The 14,555-nt window shown below is 38.3% G+C and overlaps 1 protein-coding gene and 1 pseudogene across 1 annotated transcript in view; one reads left to right on the top strand and one right to left on the bottom strand.

Annotated features, from left to right (window-relative positions):
• Window positions 1-14,555, bottom strand: part of DOCK3 (dedicator of cytokinesis 3) — a 294,505-nt gene that overhangs the window by 247,697 nt on the left and 32,253 nt on the right. The gene's annotated exons all lie outside the window — the stretch shown is intronic.
• Window positions 8,903-9,812, top strand: LOC119036711 (RWD domain-containing protein 1-like; annotated as a pseudogene).

The following is a 14,555-nucleotide window of genomic DNA, read 5'->3' as shown; positions in this document are numbered from 1 at the left end:
GCAAGAGACAATCACACATTGATGAGAAAATTTCTCTCCCTCTTTTTCTCCCTCCCTTCCCCTCTCTAAAAATAAATAAAGAAAATCTCTAAAACAATAAGTTGGCACACAATCTAAACATGATGTTTATTCAGCTGGAAAACTGCCATTATGCAGTAGCATAATTACAGAGAACTGTTTCTGCCTAGAAGTACAAAAAATATGATTTAAAAAAACTAGCAACCATACACTGAGATCTGAAATATGATAATTTACGACAACTGATGCTAAGTCACAAACCTAGAAAGATTAACACAAACCAGGCTCATTAGGTACAATAGATAAACTAACAAATGAGTAATAAAAATAATGTGGTACTTTATTTAAAGGAAAAAAAAAAACACCCTACCATTTTCTACTGTGATTTGGGAACAGCCCCTCACTATGTAACTGACTACATAAAAAGCAAAATACTGAGATTCAAAGGGTGAATCTAATCTTTACCTATGATAGAAAACAGGATAAAACCCCTAAATCACTCCACTTTAAAACCTAACTTCATGCCTAAAGTAGAGAAAATCTGCCCAATGATTTGATAAAAGTTGTGGCCACTGTGGGAAACATGCACATAAGTTTACTAACATCCAGGGAAAACAGCCAGGTTTTTAAAAATATTTCAAGGATTTGGCACTTCTTAAAAGATTTTATTTATTTATTCTTAGAGATAGGGAAGGGAAGGAGAAAGAGAGGGAGAGAAACATGAATGTTTCTGTCCTTTCACTGTTCCTATTTTTTATCTTCTTTTTCTTAGATAAGTCCCTTTAACATTTCATATAATAAGGGCTTGGTGATAACAAACTCCTTTAACTTGACCTTATCTGAGAAGCACTTTATCTGCCCTTCCATTCTAAATGATAGCTTTGCTGGATAGAGCTATCTTGGATGTAGGTCTTTGGATTTCATGACTTGGAATACTTCTTTCCAGCCCCTTCTTGCCTGGAATGTCTCTTTTGAGCAATCAGCTGACAGTCTGATGGGAACTCCTTTGTAGGTGACTGTCCCCTTTTCTCTTGCTGCTTCTAGAATTCTCTCCTTCACTTTAATCTTGGCTAAAGTAATTATGACATGCCTTGGTGTGTTCCTCCTTGGGTCCATCCTTCTTTGGGACTCTATGAGCTTCCTGGATTTCCTGAAAGTCTATTGCTTTTGCCAGATTGGGGAAGTTCTCTTTTATTATTTGTTCAAATAAGTTTTCCACTTGTTGCTCTTCCTCTTCCTCTTCTGGTACCCCTATAATTCGGACGTTGGAACGTTTAAAGATGTCCTAGAGGTTCCTAAGCCTCTCATTTTTTTGAATTGTTGTTTCTTTATTCTTTTCTGTTTGGTCATTTTTTTCTTCCTTCTGGTCCACTCCATTTATTTGAGTCCCAGTTTCCTTCCCATCACTATTGGTTCCCTGTGCATTTTCCTTCATTTCACTTAGTTTAGCCTTCATTTTTTCATCTAATTTGTGACCCAAATCAACCAGTTCTCTGAGCATCCTGATCATCAGTGTTTTGAACTGTGCATCTGATAGGCTGGCTATCTCTTGGTCGCTTAGAAGTACTGACTCTGGGGCTTTGAGCTGTTCTTCTTCTTGAGCCATAAAGTTTTGGTCAGGTCGCACCTATTATGTATGAGGGATGGAGCCTCAGGTGTTCACCAGGGCAGGGCAACAGTCACTAACTTGTGATGCTGTATATGGGGGCGGGGTCAGAGAGGGGCAATGGTGCTTGTTCCGCCCTCTCTCGGATTTCGGTCCCCTCTGCTGCTTCCCACAAGCAGATTGGGCCCTTCTGGTCCAGGTTCCAGGGTGTGTGGGCTTGTGCACCCTCCAGGATCCTGTGGGTCTTTCCAACAAACTCTCTGTGAGCCTGACAGCCTCTCCCAGCACCGAGACCCCAGAAAGCTTTTCCAATTGGTGCTTTTAGGCTTTATTTCCCACCGCTGGGGCCCTGGGTTGCATGGTCTGTCTGTCCATTTTTTCACCTGGTTTATCTGCACTCGAATGTGTGACCACGGTCAGCCAGCCGCCTTGCGCCCTCACTGGGTCCACCCGTTGCCACCTCACGCCTGGGATCTGCGAACCGCCAATGCCACTGGCCACTTTTTCCTGCACCCCTCTCTGCCACCCACCAACTCTATCCTCTTATCGGTCTGGATGAATGGTTCATTGTTGTCAGACTTCCATACAATTCAATTTTCTGTCTGTTTGGTTATGTTTCTGTTACTAAATCTTTGTTGTCTTTAAACTTGGTTGTGGGAGGAGGCACAGTGTTTCCACCTATGCCTCCATCTTGACCGGAAGTCTGGGCTTTATGATTGTTTACAGGGGAAACCTCTTCAGACACTACACTCTGCTAGTATTAATATGAATCCTACCAACACCTGAGGACAAATTCCTTGATGAATTACTGGGCATGGTTAGGTTATGGAAGTTAAAAGTCACCACTTTCTCTGCTTTAATTAATAGTTGGGCCATAAAATTTTTTAATTTAAATTTCAAAGAAGGCCAGCCAAATATAAGCATCTCATTTCCCTCCCTCCTAAAAATCTAACTAATACCATGGTTTAATTTTTTTTTTCAGTTTTAATCCTGCAACCTACAGGTTGAAGAAAATGAAAAGGAAACAGAATTAAAATAATTTTAAAAGCTGAAAAATGGATGGACAAGTCTAAAGAACCCAAACTCATACTAACAATATAGCAATTTTCAACCTTCTCCATCTCATGACACATATAAGCTAATTACTAAAGTTCTGCAGGACACCAAAAAAATATGTTTTTTGCTGATCTGACAAAAATAGATATAATTTTGATTCATTCAAGCCAGACAATTATTGTGTTGCTGTTGTGTTTTCTTTTTTGTTTGTTTTTGGAGGGGTTTTTTTTGGACAATCTATGGGAAAAGAGGTCAGTGCCCCTGACTAAATAGTCAGGTATTGCATGTTTTAAAAATTGCTGCAGCAAACTGGTTGAAAATTGCTGCTATACTAGAAAGAATCAACCCAATTTAAATCTCAAAATCAAGAATTAGCAGTAATGAGGACTTCCGCCAAGATGGAGGCATAGGTGGAAACACTTTGCTTCCTCGCACAACCAAATCTAAAAACAACAAAGTTTTAACAACAATAAACACAACCAAACCACAGAAAATCGAACAATATGGAGTCCGAAAACAACGACCCGCTCAGCTAAACTGGTGAGAGGGGTGAAGCCAGCAGCAGAGCTGGGCGGGCAAATACAATCCCGCAACCAGGGCAGTGCACAAGCAGCCCAGGTCGAGGATCCCAGGTGCGGGGTAGCTACAGGAAGGCATGGCACAGCTGTCTGAGGTTGCGCATTTGCGCACAGATAAACCAGTGAAGAGACGTGCACTGAGACAGACTGCACAGTCCCCGGTGCAGGGCGGCGGGCTCGAACATTTGTGCTCAGATAAACAGGTGGGAGCAAGCAGTAAGGCAGACCAGGAGAGCCAGGAGGACCGCCATTGCTCCCTCTCTGACCCCGCCCCCACCTACAGTGTCACAAACCAGTGACCTGGGTGGCCCCGCCCTGGTAAACACCCAAGGCGCCTCCCCTCATACGTAACAGTCACAAACAGATCAAAACATGGCTCAAGAACAACTCAGAGCCCCAGAGCCAATAAATCTAAGCAGTGAAGAAATAGCAAAACTTTCAGATGCACAGTTCAAAACACTGGTAATCAGGATGCTCACAGAACTGGTTGATTTGGGTCACAAATTAGAGGAACATATGAAAGCTAAACTAATTGAAATGAATGGAAATGCACAGGAAACCAATAGTAAAGGAAAGGAAACTGGGACTCAAATCAAGGGAGCAGACCAGAAGGAAGGAACAAATGACCAAACAGAAAAATATCAAGAAACAAGAATTCAAAAAAATAAGGAGAGGCTTAGGAACCTCCAGGACATCTTTAAACGCTCCAACATGAGAATTATAGGGGTACCAGAAGGGGAAGAGGAACAGTCACAAGTGGAAACCTTATTTAAACAAATAATAAAAGAGAACTTCCCCATTCTGGCAAAGGAAATAGACTTCCAGGAAATCCAGGAACCTCAGAGAGCCCCAAAGAAGTTGGACCCAAGAAGGAACACACCAAGGCACATCATCATTACATTAGCGAAGATTAAAGTGAAGGAGAGAATCCTAGAAGCAGCAAGAGATAAGGGGACAGTCACCTATAAAGGAGTCCCCATCAGACTGTCAGCTGATTTCTCAAAAGAGACATTCCAGGCAAGAAGGGGCTGGAAAGAAGTATTCCAAGTCATGAAAACCAAAGACCTACATCCGAGATTGGTCTATCCAGCAAAGCTTTCATTTAAAATGGAAGGACAGATAAAGTGCTTCTCAGATAAGATCAAATTCAAGTTCATCATCACCAAGCCCTTATTATATGAAATGTTAAAGGGACTTATCTAAGAAAAAGAAGATAAAAAATAGGAACAGTGAAAGGACAACAAACTCACAGTTATTAACAACCACACCTAAAACAAAAGCAAATTAAGAGGACAGCTAGATCAGGAGTGAATCATAGAAATGAAGATCACGTGGAACGTTAGCAACAGAGGAGTAGGAGAAGGAGAAGGGGGGAGAAGGTACAGAAAATAAGTAGCATAAACAGTAGATAGAAAATAGATAGGGGGGAGGGTAAGAACAGTAGGGGAAATACAGAATTAAAGAACTTGAGACACGTGTTCATGAACTAAAGGGGAGGGAATGGTGGGGGAGGGGTGTGCAGGGTAGAGGGGAATGAAGGGGGGAAATAGAACAAATGTAATGGCATAATCAATACAATAAAAATATATATTTAAAAAAACAATTGGCAGTAATGAGTAACTCTGAAAGTAGTGGGAAGGAGTCAGGAAGGAATTCAGGGGACATGCTAAAATAAAAAAGGACTTATTTTGAATTATCTAGACAGCATTTAGATAATTAAAATCACCTTCTCCATTCATATCTGTGTTTTTCCTTTCCTCCAGTCAGGAAAATAACTGGAAGTTTATTCTCTGGAAGAATAAACAGATTTTTACTCTGGATGGAGAGACACAAGGCACTTCTGAGGACAGGAGGAGTAAGTATAAAAAAAGGAGGATTATGTGTCCACAGAAAAAAAAAATCCAGCTCTCTACCAACACTGGGCTCTATAATTCTTGTTTTCATAACTCTTTACCCTTCAGGCATTCTCATGCTATTCATTTAGTTAATGAAAAGAGCCCCCAAGGACCCAACATACCGAACAAAAATAAATTCACACTAAAGAACATATTGTAAAATTTGTGAACATATTGTAAAATCTCACAACCCTGAAAGCAGAATTATGGTTCTATTAATAAGCTCCAAACAGAAAAATAGATTGCACCCAAAAGATCAGGAATTACAGACTTTTTAATACTAACACTGCAAGTCAGAACACAATGGAACAATGCCTTGAAAATGCTAAAGGAAGATGACATCTAAAGAATTAGGATAAAATTAAGACATTTTCAGACATGCAAATACACAGTAGGAGAAAGTATAAACTAAAACCACTTTGGAAACATTTCATATTACCCTCTCAAACTGAATTGTGCATGTGCTATAAATCAGCAATCCCTCTCCCTAGCCACATACTCTAAGAAAAATAACACATGTATGCCGGAGGCAACACAAGAAGATTCATAGCAACAGTGTTCTTTAAGAAAAGAAAGGAAAAAATGAATATCAAGTGTTAGAAAAATTAATTAAAATCAATATATCAGTTACACACAATTCTGCTGAATCTTAGACTTAACATAATTTTTTATTTTTAAAATTATAACTTAGCCCTGGTGGGTGTAGCTCAGTGGATTGAGCGCGGGCCTGCGAACCAGAGTATCGTGGTTCGATTCCCAGTCAGGGCACATGCCTGGGTTGTAGGCCAGTTCCCAGCAGGGGACACACAAGAGGCAACCATACACTGATATTTCTCTCCCTCTCTCCTTCCCTTCCCCTCTAAAAGATAAATAAATAAAATATTTTTAAATAATTATAACTTAAAATTTTTTCTTTCAGGAACACACCAAGGCACATCATCATTACATTAGCCAAGATTAGCCAAGTTAAGGAGAGAATCCTAGAAGCAGCAAGAGACAAGGGGACAGTCACCTACAAAGGAGCTCCCATCAGACTGTCAGCTGATTTCTCAAAAGAGACCTTACAGGCAAGAAGGGGCTGGAAAGAAGTATTCCAAGTCATGAAAACCAAAGACCTACATCCAAGATTGCTCTATCCAGCAAAGCTTTCATTTAAAATGGAAGGACTGTTAAAGTGCTTCTCAGATAAGATCAAATTCAAGTTCATCATCACCAAGCCCTTATTATATGAAATGTTAAATGTCATAGTTCTATGAATTTTAGCACATGAACAGATTTGTGTTACCATCACCGCAAACATTTAAAACAGTTCCATCAACCACCCCCCTGGAAGATGCCCTCACGCTCTGTTTTGAGAGTCACACTGTCCCCCATCTCCACCCATGACAATCACTGCTTGGTTATTCCATCGCTATAGTTTTGTCTTTTGGGGAATGTCATAAAAATGAATTCGTATGTTTCTAACCTTGATAATTGGCCTCATTCACACAACATAAGCCTTTTGAAAATTATTCAAGTTGTTGCACTTATCAACAGTTCATTCTTTTTAACTGCTGGGCAGTACTTGCCTCTACAGCCATACCAAAGTGACCCCTGGGTGATGAAAATATGGGACAGATCTGGCTCAGCTCACTGCATGTAGCATGTCTTGTTAAGCCTCTGTTCAAATATTTTGCCCATTCTTTTATTATGTTATCATTGAGTTTTGAGTTTGTAAGTCATTTGCCACACAAATGCTTTACAAATATTTTCTCCGGGACTGTAGCTGCCTTTTAGTTTTCCTTAGTGTTTTTTTAAAAGTCAAAGTTTTTCATTTTTTAAAGATTTTATTTATTTATCTTTAGAGAGGAAGGGAAGGAGAGAAGGAGAGAAATATCAATGTATGGTTGCTTCTCGTGAGTTCCCTGCTGGGACCTGGCCTGCAACCCAGGCATGTGCCCTGACTGGGAATCGAACCGCGATCCTGTGGTCTGCAGGCCCGCACTCAATCCACTGAGCTACATCAGCCAGGGCAAAAGTTTTTAATTTTCATTAACTACATTTCATCAATTTTTTTCCTATTATAGTTTTGTACCTTTTGTTTTCCTGTTTATGAAATCTTGGCCTAACCGAATGTCAAAAAGATATTCCTTATTATCTTCTAGAAATTTAATAGTTTTAGCTCTTAAGTCTCTGACACATTTGAAGTTAATTTTGCCTTAAGAAAAAGGCTGTTGTTTTTCCAGCAGGTGAATTTTATGTTTACAATACTTAATTTTTCACTTTTACAATTTCTATTCAGTTGTATTTGATTTACCTTACTCTGCTGAAGTATCTTTTTACTCATTTAAACACTTCGTTCTACTTCAGTGAAATAGCAAATTTTAATTGATAGTTCCAACATGACTCATCGAAGGCCACATTTGGTGATGTCTTCTCTTGTTGCTTTATAAGTCCAGTAACCGTGGGATTGTGCCCTTGCCATTATAAATTTTAATTTGTGAAGATTAGAGCTTTTGTTATTTCAGTGCTGTTTCTTTTATTTAAGCAAGCATTCTGTGGGTGACTTAAACTGTGAACTTGTTTCTTGGGGGGCAGCTCCAGTCTCAGTCCAGACCTTCGCTGGGTGAGCTGCAATGAGCTTGTTGTGTACATGGCAGTCAGGCATCAGTGGGAATTATGGACAAAAGATCATTTCAGGATTCTCTCTCTTGATCTTTTTCCTTTCACAATTTCTACACTCTACTGAGTGGCTGTAATCATCATTACTCTAGTTTCCCCAGCCAGTAAGACTGTGATTTTTTTCCACTGTCACCCCCACACCTTACTAAAAGCCATGAGAATGAAAACATAAGTTGTACAGTTCTCTCCTCAGAGTGTATATGCCACACCAAAGTCTGCAGGCTTCTGTTTACTCTCCAGTCACTTTAGGTAACTGATTTTTTCATTATGTTGAAATATTATAGTTTTTTTTAGGGTAATCATCTAGAAGGATCTTACCTGTCATTACTGAAAACAGAAGCTCTGGACTGCCAGTACTCTTTTTTTCAAAGTGAATTCATAGATGTTTTACTACCATGCCTCATTATCTATATGTACACTACATACATTGTTTTGTGTTTATATTTTAAGAATTAAAACTTTTTTTAAAAGTTACTGTGGGAAATGTTTTAAAATATATTGCAGTAGCCCTGGCCAGTATGGCTTAGTTAGTTGGAGCACTGTCCCATAAACTGAAAGGTCGGGGGTTCAATTCCTGGTCAGGGCACATGCCTAAGTTGTAAGTTCAGATCCTGGTCACAGCGAATACAGGAGGTAACCAACTGGTGCTTCTCTCCCTCTCTCTCCCCCTCCCTTTCCCTTTCTCTAAAATCTATAAGCATGTCCTTGGGTGAGGATAAAAAGTAAAAATAAATAAATAAATAAAATACACTGTGGTATTATGAGATCAGAAGAACAGAATGAAACTAAAAAACAGGTAGAGCTGGTTGTTTTCTCACTGGGAAATTCATAAAATATTTCATCATCTACCATGAGAGAAATATAAAGTAATAAGTCCTTAAAATTTTATATACAAACTGACATATCAAAATTACCTTTGCAATCAGCCCTCCATATCTTCAGGTTTTCAATGTGCAGATTTAACTAACCATGAATCAAAAATATTCTAAGGTGGCCCAACTGCTGCCTGCTGTCCCAGTGAGGCTGTGGTTCCAGCTGCAGTGCCACCTGGGTGTACAGATTATCTACGGGCCATAGCAAGGGCCACAATGACAGATTAGGGCAAGGAGCAGCACAACAAGCTGAAGGCTCTGGAGTCCATCTACCCCCAATCCCTTCCAGTATTATCAGAAAATCCTCCCAGCTTCACTATTACTATGACACCTGAGGCTAGAGAAAATGATGAACTGTCCTGACTACCCTCAAGTTTACATACAGTGAAAAATACCCAGATGAAGCCCCCCCTTTATGAAATATTCTCCAGGAAAATCTAGAAGAGAATGATGTCTCAAGCCTTTTAAAATTACTAGCATTAGCCCTGGCTGGTGTAGCTGCCAGTGGATTGAGCAAGGGCCTGCGAACCAGAGAACTGAGGTTTGATTCCCAGTCAGGGCACGTGCCTGGGTTGCAGACCAGTTCCCAGCAGGGGACACACGAGAGGCAACCATACACTGATATTTCTCTCCCTCTCTCCTTCCCTTCCCCTCTAAAGATAAATAAATAAAATCTTTTTTAAAATTACTAGAATTACAGGTAGAAGAAAACCCCAGTATGATGATGACCTTCACTTTAGTGACAGCTGTGCAAGAAAAATTGAATGAGATAGAAGATCAAATAAAAACTAGGAGAGAAAAAGAAAAGAAACCAAAAGCAGAATAAGCCAAAAAGCAATTATTTCATGGCACTGCTATTACAGTGAGAATTTCTTAAGTTGGAACGCTAAGCTTGCAGAATTCTTGGAAACTAAAAACAAACAAATGGAAAAAAACAAGCAGGAAAAATAAATTAAGTGGGAAATAAATATATGAAACAGATTATAATCTTGATAAATCTGATATCTAGTTCTTGGAGGATGCTGGGAAAAATGTGGAGGTGGATGAGGTGACTTGCAGCTGCAGGATGACGAGGATGATGCAGACTACAATGCTGGCTGATCCAGAGAGTGACCCAACCAACTAATGAACTATCCCTATCTGCAGAGAGGCTTGACTGCCACAGCACCTGTGGCTATGCTAAGAGGGTGTCGATCTTCCTTTCATTTTTCTAAGAAAAATTAATTTTCAAGAGAATATTCTGATTGATTTCATCATTGAACTTAATAAATTGACCTTAAAATTTCAAACTAAACATTTTTAAGGAAAAAAAAATACTGGAGCCCTGGCTGGTGTAGCTCAGTGGATCGAGCACAGGCCTGGGAACCACACGATCGCGGTTCGATTCCCAGTCAGGGCACATGCCTGGGTTGCAGGTCGGTTCCCTGCAGGCCAGTTCCCAGCAGGGGACGCACGAAAGGCAACCATACATTGATGTCTCTCTCCCTCTCTCTTTCCCCCCTTCCCCTCTAAAGATAAATAAATAAAATCTTAAATTAAAAAAACAAACCTGGAAAGGTAGAGAAAATAAAATTTGAGCATGCCACATGCTGAGTGAGCGCCACACTAAACCCACATGAACAAAGTGATGTGTGAGCAGGCAAATCCTACATGCGCATATAGGTTGTATGAGCATCCTCAGATTTTGGCATCTGCAGAAGGAAAGAGGGTCTTAAAACTAACACCCTGTGAATAATAAGGGACGGCTCTAGTTAAGTTTTTGGAGAGTGAAAAGCTTTACGCAGATTTTGAAGAGCACAGGGGTCTGTGCCTCTAACTCACGTGGTGTTCAAGGGCCAACTGTACATAACTCAATATACAGAATCAATAGAAATACAATAACAAAGAAGATCTCATTTACAAGAGCAACCAAAAGAGTAAAATATCTAGAAACTTAGAAAATATGCAAGACCTATATATAGGGAAAAAAAACCCTTAAACTACCACTGAAGGCCAAATGCAAATGCAAACATACAGAAACACTGGGTGAGTGCATAAGGGACAACTGTGGAAAGAGTAAAGGACTCAGTGGGCAAGGGAAACATGACAGTAGTGTGTAGCCATTTATATCTTGACATAATTTTAAGCCATATATTAGCAATTCAAATACAGAAACAGGCAAAAGTAGGTTTACAGTTGTATGTGAAAGTTTATTCTTATATTATTATTTATCAATTACTGTATTGTTTTCCATATGAACAAGTAGGTTTCCATATAAACCTACTTTTGTCCATCCCGGTATATGAATTAAAAGAAACAGTCAATAAAATTGTAATAAGTATGTATGAGGCCAGATGGATACTAGAGTAAATCAGGGGGATCATTTTGTAAATTATATAATTGCCTGATCACTATGCTGTACACTGAAACCAATACAAAATAATAATTAATGTCAATCCTAATTGAACAAAAACATTTTAAAAAGAAGTCCAAAACAATTAAGTTAGTACTGGAAGCTAAAACCAACAATATGAAATATAATAGAAATAAAAGTGAAAATCTCTAATTTAGGTTTTAAAAGATCAACTAAACAAATACAAAAGGGCTTAAGAGTGGCTCATGTGAAAACTTGGTTAGCTTTGGTGATTTAATATAAACAAACAGCATAATATGGTTATTTATACCCCCTCCCCCAAAAATGTTAGTCATTGCCAACAAAAGCTCAGGGTACAGAACGCAGACAGTAGAAGTTATATTCTACTCTAAAATGAATAATCTGTATGCCTCTGGTATGCTGTGCTTAGCTGGGAGGCATTTTTTTAAAAGGCACTGATAAGATTTAACCAAAATTGAAGGAACAGATAAAAACTATGCCGAAACTGACCTTAATTATCTGTGAGATAGAGCGAAGCATAATTTTTAAAAACCTGACTTCAAAGAATTATTTTTTAAACATTTTATTTATTTATTTTTAGAGAGGGGAAGGGCGGGAGAAATAGAGGGAAAGAAACATCAGTGTGTGGTTGCCTCTCCCTCACCCCCTACAGGAGACCTGGCCCGCAACCCAGGCATGTGCCCTGGCCTGAGAATCAAACCAGCAACCTTTTGCTTCGCAGGCCAGCACTCAATCCCCTGAGCCACACCAGCCACGGCAATAAACAAAATTGTTAAGATGGCAAAACCCTACAGTTTGGATGCAATACAATCCCTATCAAAATCCCATCTGGTCTTCTGGCAGAAACTGGAGAGCTAATCTTAAAATTCATACAACCCGGAGTAACCAAAATAATCTTGAAGGAGAAGGAAGTTGGAAAACATACTTCCCTACTTTATTTTTTTAAGATTTATTTATTTATTTTTAGAGAGAGAGGAAGGGAGGAAGAAAGAGAGGGAGAAAAACATCAATGTATGGTTGCCTCTCTCATGCCCCTTATTGGGGACTTGGTCCACAACCCAGGCATGTGGCCTGACTGGGAATTGAACCGGTAACCCCTTGGTTCACAAGCTGGTGCTCAATCTACTGAGCCACACCAGCCAGGGCCACACTTCCCTATTTTACAGCTTACTTCAAAGCTACAGTAGTCAAGACAGTATGATACAAAGTTACAGTAATCAAGGCAGTGTGGTACTGGCATAACTCCCACTGAAACAGAACTGAGAGTCCAAAAACAAGCTCTCAGATTTATATTAAGTTGTTTTTCACAGGGGTGCCCCAAAATGTAAACCAATAGGAAAGAATAGTCTTTTAAACAAATAATACTGGAACATCTCAATATTCATATGCAAAAGAATGAAATTGTACTCCTACTAAACACTATACACAAAATTAACTCAAAATAAATTAAAGACCTGAATGCAAGAGCCAAAACTATAAAATGCTTGAACAAAAGAGTAAATCCTAATGAGCTTAGATGAGGCAGTGATTTCTTAGGTACAACACCAAAAGCACAAACAACAAAGAAAAAGTAAGTAAATTAAGCTTCATCCAAATTTAAAACTTTTATGCTGCAAATGATACCATCAAAAAAGTGACATACACCATGATTACATGGCATTTATTCCACGGAAGCAAGTATGGTTCAACACCCACAAATCAATCAATGTGATATACCACATTAACAAAATGAAAAACAAAAATGATATATATGATTATCTCGATACAGAAAAGTGTTTGAAAAAAGCAACAATTTATGATAAAAACTCTCGACAAGCTGGTATAAAGAAAACATACATCAGCATTATAAAAACCACATGTGACAAACCACAAACATCATACTCAAAGGTAAAAAGTTTAAAGTTTTCCTCTAAGATCAACAAGAGAAGGCTGTCCACACATACTTTTATTCAACATACATTAGAATTCCTAGCCTGAGCAATTAGGCAAGAAAAACAAATAAAATACATCCTAATCAAATAGGCAGAAGTAAAACTGTGCCTTATTTGGAAATATATTATATATGAAAACCCTAAATATTCACCAAAAAATACTTTTAGAACTAATCAGCAAACCCAGTAAAGTCACAAGATACAAAATCAATATACAAAAATCAGTTGCATTTCTATACACTAATAAAAAAACTATCAAAAAGAAATTAATAATCCTATTAAACACCTGAAACTAATAATGTTATACATCAATTATATCACTATATATTGGGTTAGCCAAAAAATTCACTTACTTTTCTCCATACAAATACTCAAATGGAAGAAGACAGGCAACATTTTTAACATATTATCCTTTATTATTTCAATAAAAGTAAAAACGCAACAGAAACACAACAAAAGATTTGTGTAGTGTATGGAGAAGGTGCTGAGACTGATGGAATATGTCAGAAGTGGTTTGTGAAGTTTCCTGGTACTACTGACATTTTGGCCGAATAATTGTTTGCTGTGGGGCTGACTTGGGCACTGCAAGATGTTTAGCAGCACCCCTGACCTCCAACCACTAGAAGCTAACAGCAGGAGATAACCAACGTACTCAAAATATCCAAATCAACAAAGTTATTGGTGAAAATGAAAAATGTGCCTTTTATTTTACAGAAAAAAACTAAACAGATTTTTTGGCCAACCCTAAAAAAAGGAAAAAGAAAAAAATCCCATTTACAGTGGCAACAGAAAGAACAGAATACCTAAGACTAAATTTAACCAAAGAGGTAAAAGGCTTGTACACTGAAAACTGTAAGACACTGATGAAAGGAACTGAAGAGAACAAATAAATGGAAAGATATTCCATACTGACTGATTAGAAAAATTATTATTGTTAAAATGTCCACACTACTCAAAAGAAATCTACAGATCCAATGCAACACCTATAAAAATTCCAGTGGCACATTTCACAGAAAAAGAACAAACAATCCTAAATTTGTATGAAATTACCCTAAATAGCAAAGCAATCTTGACAAAGAACAAAACTGAAAGCACCATGCCTCCTAACTTTAAACTACATTACAAGGCTATAGAAATCAAAACAGGATGGTACTGGCATAAAAACAGACACATAGATCAGTGGAACAGAATAAAGAGTCCGGAGATAGACCCATGCATAAATAATTTACAACAAAGGAGCTAAGAACACACAACGAGGCAGTCTTCTCAATAAATGTGGATGGGAAAACTGAATAGCCACATGCAAAAGAATAAAATGAAGCCCCTATCTTATGTCATACACAAAAACCAACTCAAAATAGATTAAAGAGCTGAACATAAGACCCTAAAAAATAAACTCCTAAATTAAAACACAGGGGTAAGTTTGATATCAGTGTTGGCAATGACTTTTTTAAATTTAACACCAAAAGCAAAAGCAAAAATAAACAAATGAAACTACATTAAACCAAAAATCTTCTGCACAGCAAAGGAAACCATCAACAAAATAAAAAGACAACTAACAAAA

Source organism: Artibeus jamaicensis, unplaced genomic scaffold (genome assembly GCF_021234435.1).
Source record: "Artibeus jamaicensis isolate MK-2021 breed Jamaican fruit bat unplaced genomic scaffold, CSHL_Jam_final contig_519, whole genome shotgun sequence".
In the NCBI taxonomy this organism is placed as follows: Eukaryota; Metazoa; Chordata; class Mammalia; order Chiroptera; family Phyllostomidae; genus Artibeus; species Artibeus jamaicensis.
The sequence above is the reverse complement of the archived record's forward strand: the minus strand, read 5'-3'. Positions and strand labels throughout refer to the sequence as shown.